Source organism: Epinephelus fuscoguttatus, linkage group LG5 (genome assembly GCF_011397635.1).
Source record: "Epinephelus fuscoguttatus linkage group LG5, E.fuscoguttatus.final_Chr_v1".
NCBI classification, from domain to species: domain Eukaryota; kingdom Metazoa; phylum Chordata; class Actinopteri; order Perciformes; family Serranidae; genus Epinephelus; species Epinephelus fuscoguttatus.
In genome coordinates this window covers 14856174-14882013 of record NC_064756.1, presented here as the reverse complement: position 1 = coordinate 14882013, position 25840 = coordinate 14856174, and the positions used below count along the sequence as shown (strand labels likewise).

Genomic DNA, 25840 nt, shown 5'->3' with positions numbered 1-25840 from the left:
AACACAGGACTTTCCCCCAGCAGACTCGTGTTCAAGTCTGTGTGAAATCAAGTGGACTTTGAGTCACCTTAAGGAATGTCATCACCATGTTTCTCTTCCTAAACGTAACCAACTTAACCAGTGTTGGGCTGTAAGGCACTACTAGTAACATATTACAGCAATTATATGACTTTTTCCAGTAACGAGTAGTGTAACTAATTACTGTTTAAGTTTCAATAATAATATTTCAGTTTCCCAAAAACCAAACAACTCATTACAACATTACTTTTATTATCACATCACTACTGACCTGAAAAACAGCATCACATTAGCAGACTTATTTTTCGTAATCCTCACACTGTGCAGGCATGCCACAAAGGAGCAAGCTAATTTGGAAGATGAAAACGCTTACCTTTGTGACTGCAAATATTCCCATTACTTTGATTTTGTTGGGAGTAAATATGACAAGAACACTGTTGGTTCAGGTAGTCCTACTAAAACTCTTACAGGTGAGCCCTCCTTGGCTGTAGCGTTACATTGGCTAAACAACCAAAACTGGATTTTACTCGTGGACAGCTGCAGCTACGAAGACGTAATGAAGTTTATCCAAAATGTTCCAGATCACCAAATGTGGAGATACATGTTTTTTTGCAGAGCAGCAACAATACATACACATGCCGACCAAATATACACAAAAACAGAAGTTAGTTTTGAGGTATTTAAAGCAAAACTATGTATATTTTAAATGGACAATGGATGCACCCTAACATCTGTTCTGCTAGCCTACATTTCTAAAGTGGTTGAGTACGACTGATTTCCAAATGTGCTGGCTGACAGTATTGTCACGCAGAAGTGGGTGACAGTAGTGTGTCACTTCATTGTTTGCCAGCCAAACAAAACAGTAAAAAAACACACAAGTTGTAAGCAATTTTAGCACATAACCACTGTGGGTGAACATGTTTTTACTTTTCCTGTTCTCTCTGGCCTTTTCTTGTGTCAAAGTTTGTTTCCCTCCTAATAGTTTTCCTCATGTTAGAATAGTGAGCTGCCCTTTGTCATTCAGATATCAACATAATTAAATCCACCAGCGTCCTGTAATTACCATTTGTGGCAGAATAGGCCCCTGCTGCCACTGCTCATCAGAAGTTTGTCTCATTTTAAGTGTGTGTATGAAAATGATGTCCAAACTATGAGTGCAAAATTACTGTGGAAGAGAAATTAAAAAGAAAACAGACATCACCCAAGATGTGGAAAAGGGTGGAGGACGACATTGCTGCTTTACATGAGATTACATTCTCTTATGGAAATACCATTGACAGATACTGTCTGAGTTTGTGGTTTCAAGTACACATTTACTTACACATATTTATCATAGGATTATGCGTTAATATTAATATAAATAAATACTTTAAGCTTTGAAAATAAGGTGAGAGTTTTGTTTATGCATATATTGCTCCATGTTTTCTCTTTACCTCCACCTAGCTTTCACTTTAACATTCCCGCAGCTGTCAACCCAGCCATCGCTCTATCCATCATTGACCTCAATACTCCCTCATCCATCCATCCTGCGAGCACCTATGCTTTCATAACCCTGTTTTTTCCCCCCCTTCATTCCTCCTCATCTCATTCTTTATCTAGCGTTATTTGTCAAAATCATCCACCCTATCATCCATCATATTAATTAGGTTCTGTATCATTGTTCTCATCATCATTCACATGTCTATCATTGATCTCTCTCTGTTTCAGTCAAGGATGTTTAATTGTCTTCATCCATTATTAGTATTAAATGAATACACATGCAGTACATTTACTGCTCATTACACATTTCCGTGTGGACAGAATCGAAAGCACTGTAAGACAGGATTTGTGTATAAATGATTTGATCATTATAATGTCACAGTGCATTGTAGCATGTTTACAAAGACAATACAAAGTTAAAAATAGATATAAAGACCCTTTTAGTGCTGACGTCAAAATGATGTCAGTTTGTTAGCTGGAGACAAAAGATGATTTGCCACAACAGGGCTCTAGGCTAAATAGGAGCCTTATTAGGTGCTGGAATAGAAGGAGTCATGGCTCAAAATTTAAATTCTATCACATACCAACCACCACTGCCCATCAACAAAAACAAAGTATGTTAAATGCAATAAGTCGAAAGAACCAGATGGAAGTGGTCATCAAAAATGCTCACAGTGCAGCTCACACTTCATATCAGGTTAGAGTAAAAGTATTTACTGGTGTAGGGATGAATAACAGTATGTGTATTACCTGGTATCATGTCCACCTCACCAGAAATTGGGGAGGTATTAAGAGAAATATTGGCTTTCTCTGTAACGCTAATTTTTAGCGCATTAGCTTACATTAGCTTCGATAGCAAAACAAACTGGAGGAAGATTGACATAGTAATCCTCCTTCAGCAATCCTGTCAAAGCATCCATCCACTGAGTGAGAGCATACAGGTCGACCAGTCTGGTCCTGTTGGTCAGTGTTTTTTTTTTCCAAGTCACACTTGCAGTCACGGAGAATGAGCGAGCTAACATGGTGCATTTGCAAATTCAGTCCAACGCTCTACACTAAAATGAAAGAGAGTAATAACAGAGTTATATTTAAATAACAAAGTTAAGTTAGTCACACATTCACACGAGAGTGCGGTACTCTGGATAACTGAATGGTACATTCTGATAGCACTCCAAATTTATGAACGGCTAAGTTTGTGTGAGAGTGCACTCCAGGACTAGGAATGAGTATTTCTGAATGCACCACTCGTATCATCTTCCTCCAATGTCTGAAACAAGCCAACAGAACTTGCTAGCTAACCCTAGCTAATGTCTGTGAAAAACTGTTTTGCCTCCAGCTAAGCCCCGCTTGTTACAAAATTTGCATTGCATGCCTTCTTTATCACCATTACTCAGCAAGAATGTGGTATCAAATTTTTCCACTGATGTGTGTTCATTTACAAAGGCCCCCAAATCAAGAGATATCAGCCATAGAGACATCTGTCTTCTCTTGGAATTAAATTAATGGAACTAGATGGCACTCGGCATGTGGTGTTCAAAGAGCCAAAAAAATACATTTGGAAAACTCAACAGCAATGTCTCTTTCCAGAAATCATGACTTAGTTACTCAAGATAATCCACAGACCTTGTTGTGAGCAGTTTTATGGGGGAACTATTTTCTCTTTATTGACCTGAACCCCAAAATGTGTCACCCTGTGGAAGGAAATGTGCATCTACTCATGGACTAGAGGCTCCTGCTTGTGGCTGCACAAGATGTAAACATTTATGGTGTCCGCCTTGGTGGAGCTATAATGTTAGCTAGCTCAGATGCTCCCCTCTGCACTGCGATATGGATGGCAGGTGTAGTTCAGCAGAAAGAAAATAGTTACTACATCAAACTGCTGACAACAAGGTCTGTGGGTTATCTTGAGTAATAGGGTCATGATTTTGTTGGCGCTTCCAACACCACAAGCCAAGTGCCATCTAGTCTGATTATGTTTGAGAGAAGGCAGAAATCTCTATGACTGATATCTCCAACACTCTGCAACTCACACCAAAACAATCTAAGTTGATAAATAGCACTATAGGTAAGAGGAAAAATATGTATTTTAGATTTTGGGTTGAACTGTCCCTTTAAGTATCTACAAGGTAAGCAACGTGCTGTTATTTACCATGCCATGTTTTTCCCTTTGTCTGAATGAAATCCAGACTGTATCCTCCCATCTCATTTTTAAATAACACTCCTCTTTCCATCTCTCAAACTAGAAACAGACGCTCTATCACTGCCATTGAAACTCCCCACCTCCTCCACCTCCATTCAAAAGTTTTTTTGTATGAGCTTTTCAAAATGAATGCAGCGCCAACAAACTTTCCTTGGCAAAAAATAATTTTCAAAAAGTTTATTATGACTTTTTGCCATCTATGTCACCTTGTTTATTCTCAACGGCTGTCCCAGCTTTGTCCTAGAACATTAGGTTGTGTTTACTTCCTAGTTGTCAACACGAAAATTCTGCACATCCACACACTTGTACACATGCGCACATATACCAGAACATACACACACACACACACACACACACACACACACACACACACACACACACACAAACACATACACACAGACACATCCCTTTGCCCCTGCAGCAGCAGGAGTGGTAATCTTGGCGGATAATGCAGCTTTCTGATGCTTTTTCAGATTAATCCCTGTCCTCATCGTCACTCCAGGTCCCTCTTTGAAGCTTGAAGGGGAAGTCAAATGCAAGTGTGTGTGTGTGTATGTTTGTCTTTGAGTCACAGAAATGGAGGCAAAAAGGGAGAGAATGATAAGTGTGTGTCTGTGCCTACAGGGCTGTTTGTAGATATGCATTATCTGTCAATCTACTTGATCCACGGAGACAATAACGGTTCATAGAGGGCTTTGATCTGAATGTGCCCTTTTTATGACTGTGGGCATCCGATTTCAGTGTTCCCTTTTCATATGCAACGTTGTGGCTTTATTGGGACTTGACAAAAGACAATATCACACAAATATGTTGAGGCAATAAGGATGAGCCACTGCCATCAGCACAGATGGGAAATACTAAATGGGGGATAAGTGGGAATATTATATTAGACGAGGAAGGCTTTTTATCAATTTTAGTGTCTTGTCTTGGTCCTTTTCCCGAAGAAAACCCCTCTATCTCCCTCGAGGGATCCTCCAAGTCAGTCTGGCCCTGAAAGCCTTCAAAGAGAAGCTGCCAGATTGCATGCCCACCAGGTATCCAAACCTAAATATGTTCTTCTTGATGCGGATAATGAATCTGTAGTATCCACACTCGCCATCTACCCTATAGGAAAACCTCATCCTAGGTCATGTTAACTGCATTTTCACTAACAGATTTTTTTTCTCACTGAAAGCCTGTGACAGTATGTGATTCAATTAAAATTAAACAGAAAATGAAGGGCTCTGCTTAATAGCTTAGCTCTCTCTTTACCATCTCAGTATGGTCAAACCAAGCATTACTGCAGCAATGGCAATTCCAGCAGGTTGAATGGCAGCCCACTCAAGTGCAAATTAGAGGTCACAGCATCATCCTTGGCTCTGTGATCTCCTGACTCTGCTTCATGTGATGACAGACATGGATGAGTGGAGTAAAACACAATTAAAGCGGGTTGTATCTATGGGTTTTGTGACAATTCTCCCTCTGCAGCACATTCTCACTCCGACCTCGTCACGTATTGACGTTTGGTCATGGACTTTCACGTTCAGATACAACGTGCAAGGTACCCTGGATGCATTAGTTGTTGACGTCCTGGAATGCCGTGTCTAGTTCTGCATATTACATGCATTGTCTTCTTTCAAAATACACTTGCGTTTACAAAGAAATTTATCATGTACCATACAGTCTCTCTCAAATTCAATGCACTACATTGGTACAACACTACCAACTGACTTTTCTTTTTTTCCTTCAATAACTTACGCATGTGGGTTTAGGAAAAAAGAACAGAGCTTGGCTTTGTTATCTTATGGGACAGGAACACCGCTCTCCTGGGTGAAAGTCTGTGCTAATTGGACCCATCTGCCTGCCCCACTTGGACTTTCACTGCCTTAACTTTTGTTTCCGTCCTGCCACGTTCCCCCCTTACGCAGCTAAGCTCTGTAAAAATACAACAGCGACCGGCCGAGTATCATGCCAACGTTAAGGACAGCTAGTTTGGTCAGTGTCTTATGTCGCAAGTGCCTGCCCAAACGCCGGATTTCAACAACTTCGGAGTGAGACCGGGTTGCCCTCTGGTCCCTCAGGGTTCTATTTTTGCCTCTTTTTGTTCTTGTCTCACCAAATCCATTGGCTTACTCATCATGTCTCACAAATTATTTTACGTACCTCACTGTCCTCTCCTCTGACCCATACAGGCTCAAGCAGAATGGATTTCAGCATACCTGGGTGAAATCCCCACATGGTCATCTTTCCTGAGACAAAATACAGTTGTTTGCACACTCCTGTTGGTTTGCATCACCACTGAAAACCATGTAACACTCCAATCTGCCAGAAGTGTAGTTGTAAACCTTGACAACCATGGATTCATCCCAGTATCCCTCCCTGACTTCTCTGTCCTCGATACCTTGACTTGGAAATCGATCCAAACCCAACATTTTGAAGGACGTCCTAATTTCTTGAGTGTGCATGGAGGAGTTGAGGAGTGAAGAGGCTTGCAGAGGAGAGGGAAGTGAGGAGACATAGAAACACAAATACAGGACTGAAACTATTTGTTGAAGTCAATGAATAAACAGAGATAGATTATTCATTCATTCATTCATTCATCTTCTAACCGCTTTATCCTCTTGAGGGTCGCGGGGGGGCTGGAGCCTATCCCAGCTGACATCGGGCGAGAGGCAGGGTACACCCTGGACAGGTCGCCAGACTATCGCAGGGCTGACACATAGAGACAGACAACCATTCACACTCACATTCACACCTATGGACAATTTAGAGTTATCAATTAACCTGCATGTCTTTGGACTGTGGGAGGAAGCCGGAGCGCCCGGAGAGAACCCACGCTGACACGGGGAGAACATGCAAACTCCGCACCGAAGGGCTCCCACGCCCGGAACCGGCAACCCTCTTGCTGTGAGGCGAGAGTAGAGATAGATTAATTAATTAAAAAAAAAATCTATACAAAAATGGAATTGTAGAGGGTCTGTGTAGGATTTCTTTTGGGTTAAGCCCAGTGACAGGTGATACAGCTGTGCACACACCATAAGAGAAGATTTTCATTTCAAAGTGATGCTCAAATCAATGAGGATGTCCCATTTACCAACTGAGGATTCCTCTGTCCCCCATCCTCGCATCTCTTCCCCTTTGTCTTACAAGGGCGGAGCTATGTCGCAAGAAAGAAACGCTAGTGAGGGAAGCGAGGATTCAAAAAAAGGTAATGGAATAGGTCCGTGTCATCCTTTGATGCTGTCACAGCAGTCACTGATTGACTGTGCTGAATTGCTTCTAACATCCATCAATTCAGGCCCTGGCTTACCAGAGAGTTTGCACAGTTTCTGCTCAAGGATCTCATCATTTTTTGACTTCACTACTACAACTTCCTGCTGGCTGGCCCTTCTGCATCTGCTCTCAGAAACTCACACCTCATTAATACAGACCTACAAAGTGATACTGGTGCAGCACCAATCCACCGTTTAACCATGATTCTCAACCTACATCCAGGCCACACTTTGCGCCTCGACTCCCTCCTGCAACCCCTTTGGTGCAGAGATATTTATTCCTGAGTCTCAGCTGTCAAATCTTCATTTTTTTCCTTCACATTTATAACATTAAATGAAAACTTATCCCTTTTGTTTTCTCTCCTGATCTCCAGCCTCCCACATCAACCCTTAATCCTTTACCTGATCTACTTCGACTTTTCTCACTGAATGAATTGGCACTTAAAGCGCTCGGAATTATCTGTCAACTTACCACTTAGATGCTTGAAGAATATTCGCATACTGCACTTATGTTAGTCACTGTAGATGTGTCTGTTTAATGCCTAAATTGTGATCATTCCTCAAGGGTACAGAGACACGTAATGCAGTAACAGTTTCTATTAGAGACATCAGGGTGCGAGGAATCATCTGTCAGCAAAATGAAGCACTGCAGCTTACAGTGAATGATTTGAAGGTTGGCTTCAGTATGTGTGGGGTTTTAATCTAGTTTCATATTGCAAAAATGGTATTCCAAACATGCTTTATTAGCCACTTCATCAGCTGTTGTGTGCAGGGCTGCATCTTATTGTTGGTATATTTCATATCAATTTGGGGCTTTTTGGTAATTCTGTAGAAAATATGAAGAATTCTGTGGGTGGAGCAAATTCTTGGCAGTGTTGTCAGCCCATTCTCATCCCCAGATCATTAAATAGCAATGCTTTGTCACAACCCTTGGCATGTGATATTGACGCCAAAGGCACCCTTTATTGTCCTCATGAGAAGCACCGGGCTTCCAGAGTAAACCCATCTACAGCATTATTTGATGCTGAGAGCAACTGTTGTAGTATTAAGAGCAAGAAAGTTCGTAAAGGGAGGTGGATGGGTCAAACAAACCGAGACCAACAAACCTTAACCCAGGGGGCTGCAGCTTATATCCTGTGTGAAACTAAAAGTCAATAGTTGTATCTATTACATAACCTTACAGAACTCAGTGGTTCCCGAGCCTAGCAACAGGGTCTGGATTTCTCCAAAGTCATTAGTTCAAGGTGCACACAGTTTAATATATTCAGAATTGTACTTGCATTTGGTCATGCCATCGAGCTAGTTTGCTGTCTCTGTCAATTAGCTGTCCGTTAGTCACTCACTCTACAGCAAGAAACAGCACTTCAAAATAAAAGCTTGGTGCTAGAAATTCATTATTCACCTCTTTTTTTTTTTTTTTTGTTACAAATTTGACATGTTTGCAAGTCACTTGTGGACCATTCAGAATGGACCCGCGATCCACTTTTGGACTGTGACCCACTAGTTGGGAACCACTAACTTAACTTACATACCTATGTCCCATGCAGTGTTGTAGTAAAGGGTTAACAAAGATTACAGTATGCCTCCCTATCAGCCAAAAAGCCATTGAAATATAAAGGTGAGTATACCCACATCTTCTTAGTAACCTACCAATCTTCCTCGTAGTAAACCTACGTCAACATCTACCACTACAACATTGGCCCCTGTGACCAAAGGTCTACAATATTTACATACCATTACATTATTTATGAATAGCTGTTGTGCACTGACGTCAATCACATGACACATTTACCATACAAAGCGTTGGCATTTGATGACCTGGGAATGTCAACAAGGTGGTGTTGTAGCTGTCGGGTGTCTATAGCCATTCCACTTAACATGGCCTAGTCCACTAACTACTTTTCTCATCTGTATTATTTAGTGTTCCTGTACTACATCAGGGGCACTACAGAATTTATAGCGTTTGTATTTGATAATGATTAAGAGTTCAAAGACAACATAATCCTTGTACAATCACAAATAAAATGTAAAGAAACCTCTGTCAAGTTTCATATATAATTGATGCAAAAAGTGAGCAATGCCTAGAAATAAAGAGGTGAAACAATTTACTTTTGTCTTTCACTTTCTCAACGTACACACACAGACAATACCACAGTTTCCATTAGTGACTTTGAATAAGCGGCTGCCAGAAGGTATGATAATGAGATGATCTTTCACCCTTGGCATTTATATATGATAAAACTGACAGTATGGTGCTAAAGGGGAGGCACAAAGCCACACAAGGAAAGGCTGAAACACACATGCAAATATGTGCATGCTTATGCAGACTTTAGGAGCTTAACTTTCTCTACTCTCTTTCTCATTTTTTTTTCTGAATGTCTGCCTCTCCCTCTCTCCTTCTGTCTCTTTCTCTGTCTTCAGGTGTCTGTGATAGATGAGAAGTGACTGTGGTGTCTCCAGGTGTCATAGATTGAAACGGGGTGATGACTCTCCTAAATGGACAGCCTGCAGCAACCTTCATCCAGACGCTCATCTGTATTCAAATTCATAACTTGTTTGTCTAAGTGTGCCTGTGCGTGCATGTGAACTAGTGTGTAGCCTATGCTTCTGCAAACCTTGTATATAAGTGTATACTATACTCCACAGATATATATGTGTGACATCCATGTGTTCCCTTGGAGATGTGCATGTGCATACATGCATGTGAGAGCACATGTATGGCTGCAGTAAATTGTCGGGGGATGTGCTAACAGGTGAGAAGTTGTGGGCATGGCTGTGCATCGACATGCCCACGCGCGTGCACACACGTCACAAGGTGTCAGCTTGCAAATTGGTTTCTCTCCTCTGGGCTGACACAGTTGACAAGCCCTTTATGAGAGGCATAAACAAGGCTGCTTTACCCCCCTCCCAACTCTCTCTCTCCATCCTTTCAACTTAAAGCATCAGATCTCCTTTTAAACTGATGAACCTAATGCTACTCTTTTCTGAGTGCCCACTTATCTGTGAGACTTGTACTTCAAATCACTCAGATTACACCATCACCTTGTTTGTGGGCGTTATCATTATAAAGCCTAAAGTCAGTGTGACTCCATGCAGACGTTTAAATAATGTGCTGCTTGTTGAGTACTCGATCTTGAATGCCAGTGATACCAATGTATTATACAACTGTGGGTGGTCAGCGCTAAAATTGAGGGGTGACTGGGTTTGTGAATATGTAGCCCACATTAAAAAAAAAAAAAAAAAATCTAGCCTCGCACAAACTCAAAAATTGAGAAAAACATCTTCAAGGAAAAGTTCAACATTATTATTTTATTATATACTCACACCACTCTCATGTCTACACCCTACATTAAAGCTACCACCAGCAGTCAGCTAACTTAGCTTAGCACAAACAGTGCAAACAATCAACTAGTCTTTTCACACTTTCAGTTTTAGAGATGCTGGTACCAGCTGTGTTACATAAGTGCAATTTGCCACAAATATATTTTTTCTTGGGCCCTCGGCTCACCTCAAGAACAAACGCACTCATGAAGACCCACACATGTACATGGACAAACACAACCAGGGGGTCAAATTGGGTTGAAGCTGCCGGAAGGTGCTTTCACATCTGCGCTGTTTGGTTTGGTTCAATCAAACTCAAATTTGTTTCCCCCCTAAGTGTGGTTGGTTTAGGCAGGTATGAACACAGCAATTGCACTCAGGTGTGCACCAAAACAACCGAGACCACCGCTACATGAGGGTTTCAGTCTTGTTACAAACGAACTCTGGTGCGGTTCATTTGTGGTGAGAACATGTTCCAACACATTCAGCACATCCAATGCATCAAAACATTGTTTTCTAGTTGGAGCCGCGCCTCGTTTTCAAACTGTATGGTTTACCTAAAATGAACAATGACAGCAATGTAGTCCACGATGAGCAGCGCTAAAATCAACCTGCGTAGCTGTCCCTCCATTGTGACATTAGAAAGTGTCACATTTATCTTGCAAGAGTACTCTTCTTCAATGTTTTGTTTACTTCATGGATTTTTCCCACATGGAATCATGGCACATATGGTCCGCTTGTAAATGCTGCCGTGAGAACACAACAACTTTGTAGCAAAATTAGTCCCTGATTCAGACCAAAGAAAAACTCTAGGTCAGAAAGCACCCTAAGACTCAGCCTCTACTTGGGTGGCCCGCCAAGTTAGATAAAATCCAAATTCCAATTCACATAGGGCTGGTGGTCTGTGGCAGAGCTGGGTCTAACCTGTGCAACAGTAGCAACAGAAGGTTCGCTGATCTGGCAGGGAGTTGGGTGGCTCGGGATAAGAACACCACTCGGTCTGCGCAGGCTGGATTTAAGTTGCCATGATCTCTTAACTGCCAACCACTCTCCTGCCGGTGGAGTAAGGCAAAAAATATACCACCATCAAATTGTGTGCGTTGATATAGCCGACTCTATGATTGAACCGGAGGGTGTCCCTCCCATCCTGAAAACCAGCCTTTAATCAGCACGACAGACAGCAAGCAGCAAAGAATCCCCTTCCTACAAGGGCTCATGTGGGCCCTGGTGTGCTACTGTAAATATTTACACCAGTGGCTTGTAGGCCAATTTTGTCACCTTTGGGCAGAGCCAGGCTAGCCCCTGTTTCCAGTCACTGTGCTAAGCTAAGTTAGCCGGCTGCTGGCTGTAGCTTCATGTTTCTTCTCAATTTCTCACCTAACTCAAAAAAGTAAAGACAGCAAGCATGCCATGACATAAATCCCCACCTGACTCAATTTTGTTTTAATTATATACCCTTAACTCTGACCTTAAGAGATATTCATCTTCATCAGTGAAGGGAGAGAATGACAGTCTTCAGATTTTCATGTCTACCACACCTAATCAGCATTCCAGACTTAGTGTTCATTTCAGAAAATTTTGTGAGACTGATTAAATAGTTGTGAATGTATGCATCTGCATAAAGATGTGAGCATTTCTGTGTGTGTGTGTGTGTGTGCACACTTATGGCTATGCATGCCTGCATGTGCCTATGTGCGTGTGTGTGTGTGTGTGTGTGTCCATCCCTCTATTCATCAGTAATGAACAGCCAGTTAATGAAGGAGCTCTTGCTCCTTCCATTCCACCAGCCAGGAAATAATTACCTTGTGTCTGAAGCCATTCTCCATCTGTACCACACTCTACGGCTTCATTTAGCTGCCATCTCTCTAAAAATCCAATTCTTTCTCTTCCTCTCTTTCTCTCTATCCCTCCCTTATTCCCTTATTCATTCTCTTCCCATTTTGCAACACCTTCAAACCCCCCACCTATCTGAAGACAGATAAAACCTCACTGACCACCCCTGTCTCTGTCTCTTGCTTTAAATATGATGAATTAATTTACTCCATTAAGTGGCAGATGATTGTAAGAAGGATCCGACTTTTGATGGTTTAATAATGCCTTTTAATAGAGTTTTCAATCTGCAAGAGTGTGTGTGTGTGTGTGTGTGTGTGTGTGTGTGTGTGTGTTTGCTCTCACGTGGACATATCCATTATGGAAGAAAAATATCCCCTACACTCCAGAGACTCAACATGTCTTTTTATCAGTTTCTCCATTAAGTATGCTGCTACTGTTTAACCTTTTGACCTCTCCATACCTCTTACGCCTATTTGTGTGTGCCTTCTTCTGTTAACCCAGCCTCTTTGTTCCAAACCACATTTGTCTTCCTTGTGTCAACCTATTACTTGTTTTTTTAAGCTTGTTCTCTTTCATTTACAACTCACCCATTGTTTGTTTTACATGTTAGAAAGTAAATTATGTGTGTATAATTGGGTGCAGGGATGTGGTTATACAGTGCATACCCTGAGCATGTTTTGGTTCTACCCTCTGTCACTGTTTCACCTTAATGTAATTAGATTTTTTAAAGTCAATGCATTTTCAAAATGCAGCTGCAGAAGTTGAAAAAAGTAAAAAAATGATGACCCACACACAATAAAATGCCATATTGTGCCAGTCACTCTAAATAAGGGTCATTAAACAAAGAACATATTTCCTGCTGAAGACATGTTCAAACTCATTACACTCACATCTGGAGAAATGGATGCCATGGAGAGGCTTGGAGTTTGTGAGAGAATGAGACTGACAGAAAGAGGGAAGGAGGGAGACGATGGGAATTAAATATAAAGAATGGGTGAGAAATGTGTTTTTGCATGTGTGTGCATGAAGCACTCCTTCCTTACTCTTGTCAGACAGAATGAAGATGGATGAAACTGATGCCAAAATGGAAAGTGAGAGGCAAACAGAAGGTGGCACTGGTGCTATGCTAATGGAAAGGTGAAGTGGAGCATGTCGGAAAAGCAGAGTCAGGAAGAAGGTCTGTCTGCTCTACCCCCCTAAAATTTAGATACAGAAAGCTGCCAAAATAATGTCGAAGCAGTACATTGAGAGGCTTCAATGGCAGCCAATTCCCACTTTTTAGACTTTTAAGGTTATATTTTCATTTTGTTGGTGGGGTTTCCTGAGTAACCGCTCTCTGAAACTTGGAGCTTGGCCTATATAGCCCTACGATAGAGTTCAACACTTTTAAAACTGGTTACCTGCTGTCAGCGACTGGTTGCTAGAGTTGAGGGATTGCCATACTTTCACTGTTTATAATATGGAGTGTACACACACACACACACACACACACACACACACACACACACACACACACAAGGTTTTCAGTTAAAACATGCGGCTCAGCTTCACTAATTACTAAAGGAAAGGCAAACAGATTGTGCATTTGCAAGGTAATGCATTGGTAGTGAATTTACAATGGGCTGAATGAATACCTCCTGCAGAGCTGTTTTGGATCTGCAGATGCCGTGATTGAGGAAAGGCTGAACAGGGTTCTTTGTTTTTGAAAATGTAGTAAACACTATGAAAGGCTTTGCCAAGAGCCTGATTTACTGCATTCATACTTGTTTTCTGAGGCAGGGTGTCTGTTGTGTTCTTTCTAACGTGCTTCCTGTCTTTTGTTACCCTTTCCCATTCATTAGCCCTGTGCAGCCGCTTATTAGGCCACTGTGGGTAAATAAATAAATACATAAATAAATAAATAAATAAATAAATAAATAAATAAAATACAGAGCCAGGGGAGATGGATAATATTCTAGGAAAAAAATCATAATTTCCTTGATTAAAGTGATATATTTAAGAGATTAAACATGGATATTCTCTGAGATTTAAAGTGGAAAAACAAGAAAACATTCACAAATTCACTGCCAGAAAGTCAGGTGATCTAATATTAAGAGCAACAAAGTCAATATAGAGGAGAAGTTGCGGTGGATGAATAGATCAAGCACAGGACTTCCACCCAGGGGACTGGGGTCGGTGTCCTGTCGGTCAACACTGGCTAATTATTTTTTGATTTATTATTTTCAGGTGTTAGGATGTATTAAGCTACAAAATGCACACATAAATAAACTGGTCCAAGCACAGCACTTTAACTGTGGCCTGAACATCCAATCAAGACATCCCGTTAGGGTTCAAAAATAGTTCCAAATTGAAAGTTAACACAAATGGGCCTATGTAGCTGTCCTGTCCTGCCAAAATTTATGGATGGACCTACTCTTTGACTCACACAGGACAGGAACCCCAGGACGTTTCCATCCGCCACGACTTCCAGAAACTACTTTGTTATGCTTTATGCTGTGTCACCTGACATTCTGGCATTATGGTTTGTTTCTCATAAAATTTACCACTTGAATCTCAGAAATTCTGATTTTCTGATATTACTTACTCCCTCAGCTCTGCGTTTTCATTATTAGCAATTTTACCAACAATTGTCATAATATGTGGCTTAGCCTTACTGTGGTTCCAAAGTTTTAATTAAATTTTTGCCATTTTATTTTTTGCTTGACTCTCTCCACATAGGTACTTCTGTGTGTGTGTGTGTGTATGTGTGTGTGTGTGTGTGTGTGTGTGTGTGTGTGGCAGCAGCACGGTTATTCACCAAGGCCAGGGGTCAGCAACCTTTACTATCAAAAGATCTGTCAAGAGCCGCAAAACATATTTGAGACTCATAATAAAGGTAACACAGCCTTTTAAGGTGAATTTAGCCGATCAACATTACTAACATTTCCAAATGAGAATTCATTTATATATTTTAGCAAAAGGTGGCTAGTCTGCAGTGGGCTATTTATGGTACTTAAACTTTGCAGTATTCCCAATGAAAGCAAACAAGTTTGTCCATGCACTAATAAATTCTTTAGTTTCCCCTGAGACTTTTCCCTTTTTGGATTTGGAATGGATTTTTTTTTTTAAATTAGTGTATATGCTACACATTTTTACAGTTGAAGAATGTAAGAATTACTTTAGGCCTACAACAATAAATTAAAATGTAAATATTAATAATAATTATAATTATAAAATAATGGTTCATTTTCATATAATTTCCTGTCAAGCTGGAGCCAGGGGTTGCCTACCCCTGACCTAGGCAGAAAATTCAAAGGGATAACAGAGGATTTTGTCAATACATAGCTATAGCCTTCCCTACATGGACAACTAGACAGCATGAGATGGTTGACAGCGAGCCATGTTTTAGTTTTGTCGCAGTTCTGCAAGTGCTGTCAGGGACATTGATTCAGTGCATCAAAAAGGAAGGGTGCACATATTGGGGCTGTGGGTGTACATGTCAGAGTTTTCAGTCAGTCCAATTTACAGCTAATCTCACCGAACTGTCACCCAAGTAAAACTACACTCAAATATACCACAAGGCTAGCAGGGAGAGAAATATTCTGTTATTGATTTAGGCTACAGAAAAAAAGAAAGAAATGATCTGAAAGTGTATATTATAGTTATTGGGTGTTAAAATATAGCATTTGTTAATGTCTGACATATAAAAAAAAGACCTTGTGGTGTGTCACTTGTTTCTAGCCCAGGGTGTTTTTGTAAGTGTGGATCTTGAAATTTGTTGGATTATCTCAAATTTAAAAAAAAAAAAATGGTTGTTTTTTGAAAGGCAATTAAAACTGATGGTTATAGGAAATAAGATAAAACATGTTTTTCAAATTGACATGTCAATATCATGATTGATTTCTGTGGTAAACCATTAACTCAGTATGTATTTAGAAGCACGCTACTAAAGTTGTGGCTGGATTGACACTGCATACAGTCAGTTTACTCAGTGGCCTCCCTGTGTTTCTGTGACGATGAAAGAATATTTAAATTGAATAAAAATTCTTGCATCAATAAAATTTCTACTTAAAACCAGATATTTGATTCACTCTACTTGTTACGTGTAATTATAATTATATACCTGCACTGTGTTGCCCTAAGAGTAACACTATGTATAAGTTCACCTGTTAAAAAGTGTGCATTACCCTAATTTGTTAGAAAAAGAACACTGCCATTCAGCGTATGATAATGATTTGATTTGCTGAATTTACAGATCTCTTTGCAGCAAGTTGTCCTTCAGATGGCAGGTGTTTTTAAACTTGGAATTTAAAGTTCTTTTTAAGTTTTCTGTTCATGTTTTATTTTTGGAGATGTTTATCTGACTGCATGATCTGATTCCACATATCCTCATGTGATTCTAGTGTACATCAGTTAACTATCTTCAGAGCTGGAAAAAAAAAACAGGAAGAAAACATGCAAACTGGAAGAGCAAAATTCACTTCAATAAATCTGTAGACATTTTAGCCTTCACAGCACACTCCACCCATTATTTAAATATGATGTGTCATTCAAAATGTGTCTTGTTCTGGTTCACCCTGGTGATTCGCTCTGTAAGATGTGTGTGATTGTGTCTCATATTAAGCCTTTTTATCAAACTAAAAACATGACTGACCAAGCCAACGCTCTAAGCTTCTCAGCTGAGATTACTCAAGAAGAAACTTCTGCCTTTAGGGAGAATTAGAGAATCAGTTACATGGCTACAAACATGTGAGTCAAATCAGGGAATTCATCAACCTCTTCAGCACCATGGACAGCGGCAGCAAGAAGCTCTCAGCAGTTGAGGGCCTCCAGTGACAGATCTTAACCTCCAACATAGACTGTTACTGGGCTGCAACACATCCAAAGACTTTTAATAAACCCTAACAATCACATGAGTATATAGTTCATCATGCCACTGGTGAACACATGATTTGTCCATCAGTGATTTATGGTATCGATGATGGTTTGTGCGGCTTCATGAATCTTCGTAAACGCTGTTGAAATTGTACACATAATGAATGAGCAAAACTTTAATTATTTCGAAAAATCACGCACTAATCTGTTACCAATTGTTGGGCTATAATTGATGTATAATTGATAATAATGAGCTTCTCATTAATCTTCCAAGAGCTCACTATTAACCCGTCTCGAATCAATTGCTTATTAGGAGCTGACACTGATGTGAGAACAATATGCAAACATCACCCACTGTGGGAAAATCATATGTTGCTCAGCTACAGGTGGGAAAAATTGTAGAACTGTATGTTTGTTGTCATCTTTGTGATTCTGACAACAGTATGAGTAACATTGTTAACACTGTGCTACATTACAGAGAAACACAAAACCGTACTAATGAACCTTCATTAATATAGGCCTATATTTTATCTACAAGTGCACGTCACACACTGAGCGAGCCGCCTGTTAATGACGCTGTGGGCAAAGCAGTAATGATTGTGCTAAGTGGCTAATGGGCATGTAGCTACTTCCATGTTTCAGATGATACGTCATGTTTGTAGTCGACCAATGAAGATGAGTTTACATATCACCTTGGGTTCGTCCTTCACCTTCTCAAAATGATCCCACACTTTGGATTTCCTGCCTGACATGTTATTAACTAGCCTGTGGAATAACCGCAGGTACCAGCCCTGGAAATTAATGTAACTACTGTCTGACTGCTGAGCGTGGACACTTCCTGTGTCTCTTTCAAATTAAATTCCCACATGGTCTAGTCATATGGGTTTTGATTTATTTTGACAAGATTTATTTATTTATTTTTTTTTTCTGAGACTTAGCAACCAATGAAATCTTGCCGACTAATGACCCAGGGCAGCCCTACAATATATAAAATAAAAAATAAAATAAAAGGAGTTTCCCATTAACTAAAAATGTTAAAAGTTTAATCATGAGCACAAAAGCTGTGATGACATTTTTAGTTAACTAAAAATGTCATCACAGCTTTATTTGTTTTTTTTTTTTGAGACTAAGTGACCAATGAAATTGTCGTTTTTCATTAACTGAACTGAAAATGTTTAAAGTCGAATCAGGAGCACAAAAAGTGTGAAAACATTTTATTATTATTTTGTTTTTTTCTGTGGAAATTGGATTGCTTAAAAGTGTTCCGATAAACTGTATGGTATAGCACATTTTGATTCACTATATCTCAATAAAAATGTAAAATAAATAATTCAATAAATAAATAAGATAAAATAAAATATAAAAATAAACATGATTTTTTTTTTTTTTGTTATTATTGCTACAGGAAGCCCCATGATACTTTGCCGACCTGTCCAGGTTGTACACTGTCTCTTGCCCGGTGTCAGCTGGAATAGGCTTCAGCACCCCTGTGACCCCTAACAGGATAAGCAGTTACAGAAAATGAATGAATGAATTGCCCCACGTGAATAAAAAAAAAATATGCAAGGACTTTTTTAATTGCTTTTCTCATAGTGTGGACATTAAAGAGTTAAAACTGGCGAGTCAGTGACAGGAAATAAAAATGTATTTAGTAGAGGACAAATAGAAAGAATTCAGCAGCGCTGCTCATTTGCATGTGTAAGTGAGATTTCATATAAGAGAAGTTATACAGTTTCGCAGGTTGAGCTTCACCTTCCTGTATTCCTCCATTTGTCACTCTGTTCATTTCTTTCCTTCTTTTGTTCACTTACTTCATTATTTATTTCTGACCTTGGCCCTGCAATGCAGAGGCTGCAAAATCTCCTCAACCTCTCTTCCACCCCCACATCCCTCCCTCACTCCCCCTCTCGCTCCATCTCTCCTTATATCTCTCTCCTTCCTGTGTTGCTGTCCTGCTCTGCATTTACCACCCTTTGTCATCTCGTTCCATCCATCCCGTTCTCCCTCTGTCTCCATTTATCTACCCTTTTCCTCTTTCTTTGAACAACCTCCTTTATTTCTAGCTGCCTCCATCATTCCGTCAGAATCCATCTCTCTATTTTAACATTTCTGTGTTTTCATCTCCTCCACCCTCCTGCCTCAGCGCCACCTACAACACAGATTCCTCCACAAATGTCCATAAAAAAAAAAACTCCCACCAAAATTAAACTCAGGGGACACTCATGGAGGAGGTCTCTCTGTTTGATGTATGTGAGTGTGTGTGTGTGCGTTCATGTAGGTGTTTGGGGGTTGTTCATGTTTCTATTTCAGCACATGATTTATAGTGTGTGCCTCCTTGGATCTCTCTGTGAGCACACACACGTCTACAGTCAGGCTCTGTGCTGGAGAATAAACTGTTATGTGCTGAAAACTGAAAATTTAGCAACTATGGAATTTAGTTTGGAAACAATCGTGTTTGAATTTTTGTCGATTAACAATGGTTGGTTGCCTATGATTGAAACTTGTAGCATGATTCATAAAAGCATGAAGTATGATTCATGTTTTAAGTAATCAGTGACTAAGTTTTTACAGTGCGCTCCCTACTTGAACAGAGAATGTCGTGCTTTCAGAAGCCGTGGCCTTTTTCACATACTGAAAAGAAAACCCACAGATTTTTGCTCTTGCTACGCTGTGTTTACCGAACACTTGTCCTTGATTCCTGGTGTAGAACACCATTAACAGCGTTATCACAGCGTTATTTTTCAGAGTGCCTGCCACCAAGTCCGTCAAGCTACAGAGTTATCCTGTATCTTGTAAGCTCTTTTGTCACGCTGCCTCATTGCCTTTTTCTCCCCCTCTACACTACACCCTGATCTCTACCCTGCTGGCTGCAGAAATGCAATTTCCTAGCAATCAAATCTCTGTTACAAGTGACATGTGATAGAATCAATAAAAAGGTCAAAGGTCGCTGCCTGAGGGCTTCCCTGCATTGTCTCAGACTCGGGGTCAGCAGGTGCAGCCCCCTCCCTCCGATGAATGAGGTCAGTTCACCTCTAGATCAGCCTGTTTCCGTTCAGGCTGACAACTCAGCACTAAAGTAATAGTCCCTCATCAACTGAAGGACGGCTGATAATAAACTTCATTTATGTACCGCATTAAAATCATAAAATAGATAAAAGAGGTGTAGAGCACAAATGCGGCAAAGGAGGAACAGAAGCTTTTCCTAAATCCCTTTTTAACATTTTTCAGTGAGAATCAGGCTCATTTCTCCACACAATAACTTATAATTTGGTCTCATTTCAAGCATGCTGTTGTATTAATATTTTATGTGTTCTAAATCTATTTTAATTACATCACACTGCATTCCCTCTAATTACTATTTTTCAAACCCAATTAAAGATTGATCAGTGAAAAAAAGTGTCTTTTATGCCTTAATAAAGAGGCTCAGTTCTGTTACCATGCCAACGGGAGACAGCAGGGTAACAGGTAATAACAGGTCGTAAAAAGTTTCTTTTTTAAAAGTTACAAAAGTTCAAGGAAGATTAGCTGGAGGTGCATTGCCTTTGGACTCCAATAGTGGTGTTTTTTTGCTCCAAAAACTCAAAAATAAAAAATGCCTGCAGTAATAAAAAATATTTGCTAAATCTTTAATTAATATCAATTTATAATTAAATAATAAAACTACAAAAATGTGCTCAGTAGAGTGAAGATCTCTGCAAGGCGGCTGCCAGAGCTGACTGCAGTCACTCTCGACAATGAGGCCCCACCTGGTGGGATTGTTCCACCCAGTTTACAGTCAAGATGGCAGCAAAGATAACTTTTTTTTTATCAGCTCATATCATGTATAAGTTTATTGGGTCATATAGGGTTTGGAGTTAATCAACAGATGCTGCAGTTCCAAATGAGACCAAAGTTTGCTATGGGTGTCATGATGTGGCCTGTAACAGATGGTAAGACTTCTTCTTTTTGGCTTTGAGCCAAGACGACTTACGGAAATATCTTTTGCTCTATGCTTTGCTAGAATATTTTTTGTGGACTTGAAGCCTTTAATGGCTGGTAAAGAGGAGTGAGGAGTCAACGGTCAATAACAACAGGTTTTTCAATGAGAATGTGAATCACCACAACCACAAGGGTTCCTTGAGCATACAGCCATAAAGCTGCACACAAAACATTAGGCTGATTGGTCCAGTAGTTTGTGAGATTAGCAGACAGAACAGACAGATACGAACACTCACACACACAACCAAATGCATGATCCCCTCTATGTTTACACCTGGAGAAGATAAACATAATACAATACTATACCTCTGCCAATTTTAAGATGTATTATTATGTTTTATATTTAAGATTCATCAAGCGACAGGTTCAAAAACTGTTGCATTGTCTCCTGATGACTGTCATGTGGTTGAAAAAAGTAATCCAGATACAATAAGTTAGTTAGCTAGACAAATTACGTACTGCTTCATATTAATATAATTCCTTGCTACTGTGTCCTCAGCAAATCAATGTAAACAAAATGTTGAAAAGTTGTGTGGTGAGTGTGGTGCATATATTATGTAAGGGATAATGTATAATGAGCCGGTGAACACTGAGAAAATAACTCCCTTCAGGGGAATAGAACGTTCTATTCCCCTGAAGGGAGTTATTTTCTCAGTGTTCACCGGCTCATTATACATTATCCTGCTTACTACACGGCTAATTATCAGTTAAATAAATAATGTTGTCCGCCTCTGCGAAGTGCATTAAAACCGACCAGATTCGACAACTTTTGGTGAAAGTTTTGTACTCACCCAGGCTTAGTGGACTGAACCGAGGCATAAAACTCGCGTAAAATGTCATTAAGCATGACTGCCGAGTGTGTATTCAAACCCGTGTTCTTTTGTTTTTGGCAGAGAAAGTCCGTGTTCTTATTCTTTAGTGGCATCCCATTCCTCAAAATCCTTGTAGCTACTCTCCAGATAAGTTAAAAGAAATGTTAAAATCAGCCACTTCTGTTTGTTTTTTCCCTTGGAAGTTGTTTGACAGCTGCACTGTCGCAGGACAGCATCCCTAGCAACGCTGGGCTACATAGCAACTGTGTAATGACCGTTGCTAATAGCAACGGTCATTACACAGTAATATCAGACCGCTGAATGCCGCGACTGACCAATCAGAATACAGCATTTAATAGAGCTGTGTAATAAGATAATATAACATTTATACAGAAATTCTGGATACAGAATTAGCGCCCAGACTGATCTCTTAGAGATCTTAGTTCCACGGATGCAGAGTTGATTCAGACTGTGCTCACGCTGGGACGCAAACTAATTATGTGTGAATGGAAGGCCTCCGATACTCCCTCAGTCAGTTCCTGGTTTAGTCAGCTTGGTCATCTTGCGGCATTAGAAAAGCTGACAGTCAGACTTATAAATTAAGTAGACCTTTACACATTGAAAGTGAACGATTGGGAAACCCACATTAAGGTCCCAGACAGAAGTTTCACTCATATGTAAACCCTCTTGTCCTCCATCTTATTGTCTATCATTGTAAAAACACTTCCTTATCTTCATCTCTACTATCTCTAACCCTACTCATACTGACACACAGTTATATGAAGTCTAAATCAACCTTGTCAAACTACAAAGCAGTTTTCAGCAACTTTCCAGCCTAACCCTTCATCTGTGTGAATCATTGACTCTCTAGTACAGTACAATAGAACGTACTGTTCCTTATTATGTGGCAATGAAACCCAGCAAAGAAAAATAGCAACAATTAAAACAGTTGCCTTTACATTGTCAGGGCTGTCAATCAAATCATAATAAAATGTGGCTTTAAAGAACAAAATGCACAAGGTAGAGAAAGAGTTCTGACTTTGAAGGTCCTCCAGTTGTTCCTGATCTTGTAATGGTCTCAGAAAGACTTAGACCATGTTTTTAGACCAACAGCTCTGCTCACTTTACAATCGTTTATACAAATATACAGAAACTGCAAAGAAAAAAAAGAATTGTTGTCTTTGGAGTAATTTCAAAAGTATGTTTTTCTATGGCTCATGTTTTACTCCATTTAAATAAAGTAACTGGCAACTCATTTTTTTAGCGTTGATCATCAGCTCTCTTTCAAACTAACAGGGAATCATCCTGCCTGTGAACTTCACTGTTCAGTGGACATTCATGGTAAAGGTCAGTCAACAGGTTGTTTTTTTTTTTTCCAGGAATGCCAGGAGACAACATTGCAACAGGTTGAGATGACATCATTTCTTGGCTCTGCTGCAGGCACAGCAATGACCTAAAAACCCATCTGGCTGTGTGTAGATGTGTGTGAAAGGCATTTAACCAGAGATAACTTGAGAGGAAACGTTTCCGGTCTATGTGCGTGTGTGTGCACTTTGTATGGGCATGTGTGCTTCTGTGGGTGTGTGTGTACCTGCATTCATTTCCTGGTCCATTTGCATGCAGGTAGATACATAATTGAATCTTTTACACTCTGATGCATTTCACTGTGCTTCTCTAGGAAGTGTTTATTCACAATACACAACACTGTATTCCTGCAAGTGTGATTTTTTTTTTCATTGCACCTGAAATTCCTCAAGGCTGGATCATTGTTCTTAATCCTTAGTTTCCATGGGTAAATGCCATTGACAGTGACTTTGTATTTTACCTGAGAAGTTAATGTGGAAGAATATGGAAGAACAGGCACACTGTGGCAAAAGTCAAGTCGGTATAGCCATTAACAGACACAAACAAATTATGACACATGCTACATAAACCACACTTCTAAGCATTGAAATTACAAAGTAACATTTTATGATCACATTATAGGAAGTAATGCTAATTTGAGAATTTGAGAACATAACATTTATGTACTGATTAATGTAATGAGTGAGTCATTTAGGGAACATGCAACATGGCAATGATGGATGGGGCAACTTGTCAACTAAATTCAATCGATCAATTCACATACAAAATGATTAGAGCTGAGTTGGTTGTTTAAGGTTGGTTTAATTTAATCAAATCCACTGGGTTCTAAGGAAGCGAGGACGCTGATGGACCTTCATAAGCTTTTTCGAGGCAGATGGTTGTAAACAAACACAAAAGATTCTATCTTTGTAAATCTGGAAGTGAGATCCTGAAACAAACACAATCCATCACTGTCAGCAGAGGTGTTTGATAAACTCAGGGAAAGAAGCAAGTTGAATTCAAAAGCAGTTTCTTATCGCATTATATGTTAAAGTTAGACCATAAAGTAGACAGGCAGAACTTTAAATAACCTGACATAATTCTGCCAGCATTTCTGCTATGAAATGACAAGCTATGGGTAACTTAGCTGCAAAGGAACAAAAACAAAACCCCCAAATTCCATAGTTTTAGTCTTTGTGGGTTAGTCGATGCTGCTACAATAAATCCCCAATAGAGTCTTGATTTTGAATCAATTGTGAAAACCTCAAATTTTAAACAAACAAAATAATTTAAATCTTTGGATAATTTGAGTCAAAAGTTGGGAATAATCATCCAATAGAAATTCAAGCTACAACTTGAACATTGGAAGTTTAGGAGAGACATTTCTCTTCGCTGTTGAAATTCTTCCCTGAAGAGAAACTTTCAAACAAGCCAAAGGTTAGCCATGATGGACTGGAGAAACTACACCTTGAACTATCCTCGATTATGCAGCCACAAAGTTGCTATGGCTGCCACCACACTAACGCACACAATATTGAAACATTGAATGTAAGTCCATGAGACAAGACCTCAAGTGCCCTGAACTTAGGAGACACATGATGGTGCAGCTCAGGCTGGAGATGTTGCTTTGTCTTATCAGGGTAGTGAAAATATTGGAGGCACCACTTAACTATAGAAAAAGAATGGTACTATTCATTCATTCATTCATTCATTCATTCATTCATTCATTCATTCATTCAATGAACACTTTAAGGCTCAGTGTGTAGGATTCAGGGGGGATATTGGCAGTAATGGAATATAACATAAGAAGTATGTTTCCCTAGTGTAGTGTAACCTGAATGTAAGAATTATATAATCATATCTAGGGAGTGGGTCCAGAGTAGAGTCCAGAGATTGCAATGTTGCACTGGCATGTTTCTACATTACTCCAGAATCAGTGTTGGGCAAGTTACTCTCAAAATGTAATATATTACATATTACTAGTTACCTTCATATGAAGGCAATAAGTCACTTTACAATAGCCAGCATAGTTAGTTCTGTGACAAGAATCTGCTTTATTCACTGTTTTTACCAGTTAAAATCACTGGGCCTGTTTGGTTTGGAAAGGAAAATTTTGGTAGAATAATTTGGCTCTCGGAAAGAGCCTCCTGATTATCTGGAATTTAAGTTATCAGAGGAAAGACATGAGCACATGTGAGCAGGTGCTGGGCTAACGGCCCATCTGGGAATCAGAAACACTGACTTATAATGTGAAACTACTTTATTCTATGTTTTTACTGGTTTTAATCACCTGGTCCATTTGCTTTGGAGAGTCAGAAACCTCTGAGGATAATTTGGCTCCTGGTAATAACCTCCTGGATAATGAACAGTTCTAACCAGGAGACGTTTTAGCTGCATGCTCACAGACATTGCCATGTCCACATGCGTGTGCAGACAAAGACACTAATAAAATAATAATGGCAGACACAGGGCAGGCCAATAAACCTCTAGCGTGGCATACAAAATTAATCTTGTGGAACAGGAATTATTTAGGACAAGGAAACATGTTTCATTAGTGGCACAAGTTGGGATGAGTGGGTCTGAGGGGCCTGGCCTCGTCCACAAAACTGCCATATCCTCCATTGTCCACTACAGATCCTTTCATTCAAAACAGACTTAAACAAAAGAAGCAGAGGTAAATGGACCTGCATTTGTATAGCGCCGTTCTAGTCATCCGACCACTCACTATGAGTCTCATTCACCCATTCAAA

The 25840-nt window shown here is 39.9% G+C and overlaps 1 long non-coding RNA gene across 1 annotated transcript in view; it reads right to left on the bottom strand.

Annotated features, from left to right (window-relative positions):
* The window catches only part of LOC125888698 (uncharacterized), a 143404-nt gene extending 125655 nt beyond the window's left edge, over positions 1-17749 (bottom strand). The window contains exon 1 of the long non-coding RNA XR_007449354.1: positions 17649-17749. This is a non-coding gene — a long non-coding RNA (uncharacterized LOC125888698). The remainder of the gene's footprint in view (positions 1-17648) is intronic.
* Positions 17750-25840: the final 8091 nt, after the last annotated feature.